This window comes from Microtus ochrogaster, linkage group LG1 (assembly GCF_000317375.1).
Source record: "Microtus ochrogaster isolate Prairie Vole_2 linkage group LG1, MicOch1.0, whole genome shotgun sequence".
NCBI classification, from domain to species: Eukaryota; Metazoa; Chordata; class Mammalia; order Rodentia; family Cricetidae; genus Microtus; species Microtus ochrogaster.
Genome location: NC_022027.1, coordinates 52,192,946 through 52,203,628, shown reverse-complemented (window position 1 = coordinate 52,203,628; position 10,683 = coordinate 52,192,946).

The following is a 10,683-nucleotide window of genomic DNA, read 5'->3' as shown; positions in this document are numbered from 1 at the left end:
TGGGATGCCGCAATCCTTAATGGTAAATTCTGTGATTCTTTCCCAAATGTTCATCAATAGCGATGTCAGGACGAGATTGTGCTGCCCACACTTTTATAGCGCAGTGGAGACAGGAGCGTAAATGATTACCGGGTGTGTGCGGAAGTTCTGTGGACACTTCCTGAGTTGAAAGCGTACTGCCATTGATGTGATGGGGAGAACCCTAGCATGATACTTGGTCTGAATGACAGAGGAGTGAAAGAATTTCCTTGGTAAAAACTGTAAAGTTTACTTACACCAGGATTACAGCAATCAGAAGTTGGAGGGTTTTACTGTCTGATTCAGGGGAGGCTTAGGGCAGGTACCCTAAAACTTAAGGAGCAGAAGTGACGTAACATGCAGTGAACATCCAGACCTTTGTGACGTCATTCATGTCTGTGGTAACGTTGTGAGGTCATCTCAGTTCTTTATATAAAATCTAAAGGTGCTCTAGTTCTTTATATTGGTATAGTATTTGATTTAACTTATACACAGCTGTAGATTACATAAAATACCTAAAATAAAGTACTTAACACCATAGAAACACTAAGTAAATGCTCCCTGTCCTGTAGTGTTTAGGAGAGTATTACAAGAAGTTTACAAAGTTTTTACATGTTCATTGTAGACACATCGCATATTTTGTGGCACCAGAATTGAGTCCAAGGTCTCGTACATTTAGGGAGGCAGTCTGCCATGGAACCATGTGCTGGGCAGCCCCATCCCCTCTCTTCATGATTTCCATCCTTGGACGCAGAGCCTACAGATTATATTCTAGGTTATGCCCTGTAAGGTGACACAGTCTATTGGGTAGATGATAGATGTGTGTTGAGTATTTCATTTGACTTGTCAAACTTCATAATGAATTAGATTATTGTCTTTGGCCAAAATGAAAATTGGTATATTGCTGTTTTTTTCATTTTAATATCAGAAGTTCCAGTGGTTGCAGTGTTTTTATTTCTTTTAGGTCAAGTAGCACTGAAAGAATCTCAGGACTTTACGGAATGTAGGATTGCTGAGGTGGCTGTCAGTGGCCTGCTTGAATGTCTGGGGTAAAAGGACAGAGCTTGGGTGTGTGGCAGGTGACAGGAGGCAGGAGAGGGCAAATGGATTCTTCCTGTGTAATGGGGTGATCTGCCTCGGGTCACTCAGAGTACCAGAGGGTACCTAGCCTAGCCTGAAGCATATCCTCCAAAACTATGAAGAACAAAAATCTTTGGAGTTAGTATTAGTTGTGCAACTAGTGCTGATGGGAATTGTATCATAATATCCACTCTGTTCCCCACCTCCCTCTCCTCAGAGACCTAGATTCACATCTGAGTCACCGGAGTAAATAAGCTGGGTGTTGCCCAGCTTCTCAGGTTACATAAGCATACATGGGCTAGCATAGGTGGCTCTACCTGCTCAGAAGGAGGGGGAAGGCACAGCAGCTGCTGAAGATGCTTCAGGGCCGCGGCGGTCACCGGCATGCGCCTGTGTGGTTGGGGCAGGCTAGGGCGAAAGTGCCCATGGCAGTCCTTGAGATGGTACATTTCCTGTGTTCATTAGCCTGGAGATGAGCAGTGTCTTTACGAGAGATGCCGACTTGGTGTGGGTTTCCATATAGTTTGAGATTTTCTCTCCTCTCTTTCCTCTGCTCTGCTGGGGATCGACCCTGAGGCTGGACACATGGGAGGGACATCCCATAATGAATGTTTCTTTTACAAAATGTTGATGGCTGTTTACTGGTATTGGGAAGTTGTTAGAAGGAGTTCTGGCCTCTGGCCTCTGCTCTTAGCAGTGTTGCTGATAGACAGCTTAGTGTAGCCGGGAGTGTAACTCTCGCTGTGCCTGCGAATCACCTGGCTGAGAAGAAGAGCTCCTTTAGGAAGCACAGTTTTAACGGGAAGCACTGTTGGCACCCCAGCATCTGACTCGTACATAGGTGTTCATAGTGCCCAGTGTGCTTTAGAGTTAAGAATAATTTGAGTTTCGTCAGAGCTTGGAAATCTCCCTCTATAGTCTAGAGGTAGGTGATGGCCCTGTTTGTGCTCCCTCCTCCAGTTCCCTTTTTAAATCAATTCGAGACAAACTGGAATGTCCTGGGAGAAGGTCCTCAGCTGAGGAGCTGTCTCCTTCAGGTGGGCCTGTGGGCAAGTCCGTGGGAAATGTTTTTGATTAATGATTTTTAACTAATGATGTGGACGGCCCAGCTCACTGAGTGGTCCTCAGCTGGGCGAGGAATGGGGCTGAGCAAGCTGTGGAGAGCAAGCCAGTAAGCAGCCTTCCGGTGTGGAATGACCTCTGCTTCAGCTCCTACCTTGAGCTGCCTAAGCTTCCCTCAGCGAGGCCCTACCCAGATAAGTGAGTGGTAAAGTGGACTTTTAACACGCAAGTGTTAAACACAGGATTAGAGTGTGGAAAAAGCACGGTACAGTGTCTCGGCCCTGGAGCCCTAACTGGGCCAATGCTGGGAAAAAGACATGAGAGTCACACGTGGGAAAGCGGGGACTGGGTGGACTGTGCAGGCACTGACATAGGACACTCCCTGTATTTATCTGCAGTTATCACCTGAAGGAAGGCTAGCTTGTCTCTCTGGGAGGTCTCTGTAGGCCAGTCTCAGGCTGCGAACACCAGGGAAGAGGAAGCTGAGGTTAAAGCTTTCTGCACACTCTGTCAACATTCGTCAGCATTTGGGCTGGGGAAAGTTCTGCCATTTCCCCCAAACCTGACCCGGGAAGGCCTTGGGGTCCTGGTCATGGCCGTGCTCATGTCATACACTACACAGGCACCCAGGTCAGGACTTCATCTGCTCCCCACAGGAAAACATAGGAATATAAGATTCAGTGACAAATTCTGGCTGGATGAGACAGTGTGCCTGGCAAGTCCGTGCTGTGAGGGGCATCTTGCAGTGAATCTGTAGGGAACTGCTTTGGATGTGGTCTCAGGACTCACTCCACACAGCACTTCTTTTTTTTTTTTTTTTTTGGTTTTTCGAGACAGGGTTTCTCTGTGGCTTTGGAGCCTGTCCTGGAACTCCCTTTGTAGACCAGGCTGGTCTCAAACTCACAGAGATCCGCCTGCCTCTGCCTCCCAAGTGCTGGGATTAAAGGCGTGCGCCACCACCGCCCGGCTTCACACAGCACTTCTGAGCACAGGTTCCTCCCTGGTGGTTAGCTGTGTTGCAGGCCGAGTGGCACACTTTTTTCTGCCGCCTGAGTCCTCCCCCCCCCCCAGCACGTCTTTATTAAATGCCCATTTCATATGCTGAAAAATATGAAGTGGGAAGATGCTGCTTCCTACTCGCGAGCTCGCGCCTGCTAGTCCAGGTTCGGAGGAATTTCCTGTGCCAGAGGACCTGCTCCCGAGTGTCCTTGGCTTCCTGCCTCACTGCCGTTTGGAATTCCCAATTCAGCCTGTTAGCTTGTTGTCCTGCAACTCTGGCCTCACAGGGCCTCCGGCAAATCCACATGCTGCCTCCCCCCCCCCCCAAATCTTGGCCCGTTGTATTTATTGCTTATACAGAAGAGGACCTCTTTTGCGGTTTGTTCTTTAGGTGGGTATCAAACTTGTAAAGAAAGCCAGTCACTAGAACATCTTCAGTGGGACTGTACTCATAACAAAATAGAATTTTGATGAAGCAGTAGGAATCCCATTTGAAGACTCTAATGGACTGAGAAGTATCATAAATTCTATTTATTTATTTGGGGCAGGGTCTCATTATGTAGCCTGTCTGGCCTGGATGAAATTCTGTTTGTGGACCAGGCTGGTCTCAGTCCCACAGAAGCCCACCTCCCCTGCCTCCAGAGCACTCAGATTAAAGGCGTGCACCTCCATGCTGGACTTTCAGCACTGGTTGCAAGAGACATTAATTTATGTGGTCAAATATATACATTATCTTATTGTTCTGTTTTACACTGTCTGTTCTGTGTTAAGATCTCTGCTAAAACTTGGGAACCAGATGGTCATCTCAATATTCTATAGTAAAATCATTTTACAAAATGCAATTCAGTTATTCATATTTTTTCTCTCTCCTCTCAATCACACACACACACACACACACACACACACACGACTTTTCTCTATAGTTACAAACTGTAGTCTGGTGATTGAAAGACTACATGGAAATATCCAGCAACACTTCCTGTATTATGGTATTGTTTAATTGTTTTATGGTAGTATGTCAGGTTCATACCATTTAAGATTTTTTTCTTTTCCTTTCTGTTTATCTTTTCTGTTTACTATTTGTCAGATTTTATTAAAGCTTCTTTGTATTTGCTATTGGCCAGGACTCGGGAAGTTTTGGATCTGGGAAGATGGCTGGTGTTAGACTGGATGGGCTAGACCAAGAGACGTGAGCTCCAGCCAGTATAGCCTAGCAAGGGATCAAGGGATTTTTTGGAGGCCATGCCAGAGGCAGAACACCTGAGAGCACCCCACCCAGCTTCTTGTTCTTGAGAATTCAGGTGACGACACACATGGATTCTGTGATAGGGACTTGTGGATCCCTCATGCATGAGCAGAAGCATTGCTGTATACAGGGTCTGTATGGGTGGCCTTCAGCTAGCTCTCTCTGGGGTCCTGGGCTCTGGACAGTGGCTTGCTACCATTCCTTAAGATTGGGAGTGGTGTTTGAAAGTAGGTCTGGTCTTAGGAAGTATCTAGACAGGGACCAGGCTAGGGACTGCCAAAAACATAGAAACAGAAGTTTATTTATCATAACTTAGCTGAGATAGGGCTAAGGTGGTGAACGAGGAGAGGATGACTATAACAGACAGATCTAGAAACCCTGGTTGTCCATCCTGGGGAGCATGCCGTGGGGGTGGGGTAGAAACAGGGTTAGTTTGACATTCTTTCATGTAAAATGCCTTTTCAGGGTAAAAACCCATTCCAGGGTTAATGAGTAGCCATCAGTCTGCCCTGTTGGCACTGTGTGACATCACGAGAGCGCCGAGAACTGCTGAGATCTGCTGCTGCTTCCCAGTGCCGTCTTCCAGGGAAACTGGTGTGCAGACAGAAGCGAGCTCCGCTCAGCAGGAATGTGCTTCCTTGCAGAACAGGCGGAAGTGAGAAAGCACTTTAGCCCCGGGTCCTTGTGTCACTGCAGGAGGCAAACCTGCAGTTAGGAGTGACAGGAAGCAAGGGAAGGCTTGTTTGTTAGGGTACCTCGTGGTAAGTGTGAGATTCCACAGTAGGCATGGTTGTTAGGGAAGGCATGGTTGGTAGGGCACTCCGTGGAAAGTGTGAGCTTCCAGGCTTTCACTTATGGCCCAGCACAAGCTGCCTTGGCATGACAGTTGGTTGGACTTGGAGGAGAAAGGGACCACGTGGGAAATTTGGTGACAAACCCATGGAGTGTAAGCAGCAGGAGCGAGAGCTGCTCTAGGGCCTCATTAGCAGGAGTTATTTATTTATTGTTGAGACAGTCTCACTCTGTGGTCCAGCCTGGCATTGGAGTTATTATCCTCCTGCCTCAGCCTCCCAGGCCTGTGATTATAGGCCTGTGCCTTCACGCTAGGCTGAGCAGCAGGCTTTAGACATACTTAGTTTTTGAGTCCCCTCCTATTAAGGTTGCTTTGCTCAAAAGCCTAGATTAGATGAGCCCTGTTCAGGTAAGGTATTGGCCCCTCCCAGAGTCAGAATACAGAGATGTGATGTAGAACAATTGCCTTGAGGTTCTTTCTTTGTACACTTATGGTCATTCCCATGAAGCAGAAATCAAAAGCTACACACCCTTCCTAGAAATGGTTAGAACATCTCTTTGGTAACCCCATTTTTTTTTTCCTGCTTCTTTTTCTGCTTACATTCAAAAAGAGAGATGTGTCAGCGTGTCTTGTTTGTTTGTTTGATTCGTGGTTATCTGTAGCAAGGCTCTGCTGTCTGTCCCAGGCTGGCCTGGGTCTCCTGGCAGCTTCTGTCTCAGTAATGTGCACCAGAGCACCCGGTCCAAGCGCACGAGTTGGGTGCAGCCTTTCCTGTGTAAGAAAGCCCAGATGCAAGCTGAGGTGCCATAGCTAGAGGCTGAGCCATCGTGCAAACAGGGGCACTGGGCATTCCAGGTCTCTGTGATTGTTGGTTGGTATTTTAGAGCTGAAACTGTGCCTACTTGTGTCTGCATGATGGAGACGAGGAACGCGTGTTTAGAGAGGAACAGCGAGAGGTCTTTGCTACTCCAGCAACCAGGAAGGAAACAGTGGCTGAAGCCTGAGGTGTCTGTCTGCACAGATCCCAAACCAGTTCTCTGCAGACAACAGCTTGCTTTCTGCTACCCTTTGCTTATGGTGGCCGTGTTCCTAGCAGGGCAGCTCAGTTCTCCAGTCTCCCCACCCCCACTTTCTGGTCTTCCCAGACTCGGTGAAGGGGCAGCTCCACCTTAATAGTTGGGGAAGGCAGCCTACCCAGTTCATGCCTGTGTTTCCTTTCTGTGTTTTTGTATGTGTTGGCTTTTTGTTCCTTTTAAAATTGGAGATGGCTCCCTTGGTAAAGAGCCTGCTGTGCCAGGGTGAGGGCCTTAGTTTGGGTCCTAGCACCTGTGTGAAAGTCCAGGCATGGCAGCATGGGCCATGACCCCAATATCGGATAGGCAAAGGCAGGCGGATCCCCGGGACAGGCTGTGCAGCTCATCTGTCTTCATCAGTGAGCTCCAGGTTCAGTGGGAGATCTCTTTCAAATAAGTGAATGAATGAATGAATGAATGAAAGAAATAGGTGGAGAAACAACCGACAAGGCACACACCCATAGCTGTCCTCGGGTCTCTGCAGACATCCATGTGCACACCACAATTGCTGTGCACTTACACACTTGTTGGCTTTCTTCTGAGTTGATATTTTGTTCTATATGTTGAATACCAGTTTGTTACTTGTTCTACAAACGCTTTCTCCCAGCTTAGAACTTCTCAGTTATGTAAGTGCTTTTTAGAGTGGAGGTTAATTTTGGTGAAGCCAGAGACATGGCGCCAGGAGTGTGAGGGAGCCGCATGTGCATTCCCGCTAGAGAGATGAACTAGGGTGCCAAGGTCTCCTTTCCCCCTTTTGATTTGGTCTGGCACCCAGCCCCTGGCACAGTGCCACCAACATTCAGGAAGACGCTCCCCGACTCAGTCACACCTTTCTGGAAACAACCTCTTGGTCACACCTAGAGGTGTGTTCTCATGACAATTCTAAATACAGCCAAGACACCTGTGGAGATTCACCCTCCCAACCCGGCTGCCTGTCAACCTGACACCGGAACTGGACACTTTGTATCCTGACATTACCACCTGAACACGGAAGTTTCGCTTCTCTCTCTATGTAAAATGCTGTCAGTCCACCCCTAAAGTCCTCACATACTTTGCCAGTTCCAGTGCCGTTAGGAACCCTCTTCTGAAGCTCTCAATTCTGATCTCTTCACTGTGAGACCCTGTTGAAAATGAACAGACGGGCAACACACTTGCAGTGCACGACAGCATAGAGTAAACATTTCAGAAGGGATGCCACGGGAGGATGGCAAGCAAACATCTGGTCAAAGCAAAACCTAAACACATAGGGCAGACACCAAACCGCCCCGCTCCATCGCCGGCCTCTGGGCTGACCATTCAGTCACCTGGGTTCTAGTGGCTGCCAGCAGCCCGGCCTTTAAGCTCCGTTGTCTCCGCTGCAAGGAGCTTCTCTTTTGACTTGATGGCTACAGCTTCCCTCTGAGTGGAGTCTCATAGATATGCCCAGACTAACAATCACATCTGGGATCCAGTGGGTAATGTTTGGCTGGTTTTTTGAAGACAAGGTCTCATTCTGTAGCCCAGGCTGCTGCGTGTTGGATTTCTGTGCTGTTGATGTTGAGGCTTCATTTTCTTTTGATTTATACTTTTAAGTATATATTGTGAGTTTTTATTTGCTAATATTTTTAAAAATTTGGGTGATGGTGGTACATACCTTTAATCCCAGCACTTGGCAGGCAGAGGCAGGCAATTTACTGAGTTCTGAGTTCGAGGCCAGCCTGCTCTACAGAGTAAGTTCTAGGACATCCAAGACTACACAGAGAAACCTTGTCTCAAAAAGCAAACAAAAATCATGACTTGGAGTCTATTATAGTGGCACGTGCCTTTAATCCCAGCACTCAGGAGGCGGAGGCGGGTGGATCTCTGTGAGTTAGAGGCCAGCCTGGTCTACAGATCGAGTTCCAGGACAGCCAGGGCTCCACAGAGAAACCCTGTCTTTAAAACTCAGATGAGCTCCTGTGGTGCAGTTGGTTGGCATGAAGCACTTGTGTGAAAAATACAACTAAACGAGATTTTGTTAAGTTCTTGATGTGTAGAGTATATTCGGCCTACGTTTCCAGTCATTTCTTCTCTTACTGTTTGGCTTTTGTTGTTGCGGTGTTGCTGCTGTGTGAGATGGTCTAGAAAGATCTTCAGACTGAGAAGCATCAACAAGCAGCATATTTAGAGATTGCGCTGCCACTGATATAGGAAAAAGGGAAGCAAAATCATACATCAGTGTGAATGTATCAAACGAAGGGTAAGGGAGGTATGGGGTCAAGGGTTCATGGAAGGGACTAACACTTCAAAGTTACATCTTTTTATATAGCTTAGGTTTTTCCAGGTCTGTTACTTTTCACATTTAGATGAGAGTGGAAGTTGGAAAAATCCTAAATTGCTAAAACAAGTGAACTACTTATATTTTAAATTAGTATTGTGTCCACATTAGAAAATCAGTCTAAGTTACTTATTAACCCAGTGTGTGAACATTTACCCTCAGCTTAAGTGGAGTTCGGGGACATAAAGATCCTCATCTCTTCCTGCCATGTTTACTTTCTGCACTTATGTGAACAAAATAGTTTAGAGACAATTTTAGGTACATTGAGGATTGAGTTTTGAAGTTGTTGGAATAACGGCTTCCTTGAGAAAGATGAGATGTGTAAATATGGGGTAGGAGAAGGAAAGAATAAATCTTTGGGGGGAAGGATTGGAGTTGAAGACATCAGTTTAATCCATTATTTTTAAAACCAGTATATATTCACATGTGAATAAATTGTGAAACATTAAAAATAGAATCTGTGGGACTAGGGAGTGGGTCAGCCCCTTATCCCAGCTCCAGGGATCTGGCACCCTCTTCTGACCTCTCTAGACATCCACACACATGACATACAACCTCTGTAGGTATCCACATACATGACGTATGACCTCTACAGGTGTCCACACACATGACATACCCTCATAAGGACACGCACATACAGATAAATAAAAATTAAAATAAGCATTAAGTTAACAAAATAAGAATCCATACCATAATAAACTGATTGATAAGCAAATACATGGGGATGAGCCTCTTGCTTATAGAAGAATTCAAGCTCAGGAGCTGGAAGCCATCACTTTGAAGCCAGTTAGCATGGCTAGCAATGGTTAGGGGTGCCAAGGATCAAAACAAAACCAGGGGATCACTGACCATATTCTCAGTGTCTTGCAGCATTTCCCCACAGACTGTATTAGTTGCAAGGAATAAAATAGCGATTATACATCGGTGACTGCAGTTATGACACCCCAAAGGGACACATCCTCATCTCTGCCCAAGTGGCATGACCTTCCGTTAGAGGAACCATCAGGCGAATCCTGAATCAGGAATGCTATACTTTAGAAAACAGAGCGGCATGAGCAGAGGGCATGTTTTATGAGTAAGTTAGTCCTGTAAATGAAGGCTGCAGAGGAGCCCTGTTCCCATTAGAGGCCATGATGTAAGCGTGGGCTAGCAGTGCACTGCTTGATCTTCCGTTGCCTATCAGGTTGAGAGAAGGTGCTGTAGAACCTATCACTGGATCAGCTGAGAAATGTGGTTACACAGACTGAGGGATGGGCAGATGGAGGTGTAACGATGAGGATTAGTTGGAGTTGATGGCTCTGTTTTGTCTGTAGAGGAATGTACCCCTAGCAAAATGCACAATCGCAGAGAAGCACAGGGCTGTGATGCTTGTGGCACCTGTGATTTATCCTGGGGAGGGGGCTGGGGAAGAACAGATGAGCACAGATTGAAATAAGATGGGTAGCTAGAGGTAGGTGAACCTGGCTTTACTGTGGTTTTTGTGTTCTTATACAGCGTTTGTAACTCTTCTGTAAGTTTGAAATTATTTCGAAGCAAAATATTTAAAACATTAAAAACACCTGCCCTTTATTCCAGAGTGTTCTCATTTACGGAGCCCTTGTTTCTCTGCCTGGAGTCGGAGTTTGGAATGAGCGGTTTGCAGTATTTCTCTCTGCTTTGGTGTTGAACTCTTCAAACCACCCTTGTCAGCTGTGGCAGGAGTTAGGAGAAAACAAGCCATTCATGGCTCCGGAGACTCTGTTTAGGGGCGCGTTTTCTCTTGTAACTACAATCACACCTGCTCATCAGCTGCTGTCCTCAGGATTGTCACTATCTTATACTTTTTTTTTTTTTTGAGGGATGCAATGAACTTCATTGATGGTATTCAAGAGAGTAGGGCTCCCTAAGCCCCTCCTGCTATTCTGGGGGTCTGGGATGGAAACTGTGAGGGAGATGCTCAGTGTCAAGGGTTAGTTAGGATAGGGACTGCTCAGCAGCCGAGGACCTCTCTCTTGCTGTGTCCTTGCTGGGATGGGTGGTCCAGGGCGGGCTTCTTACTCCTTGGAGGCCATGTAGGCCATGAGGTCCACCACTCTGTTGCTGTAGCCAAATTCATTGTCGTACCAGGAAATGAGCT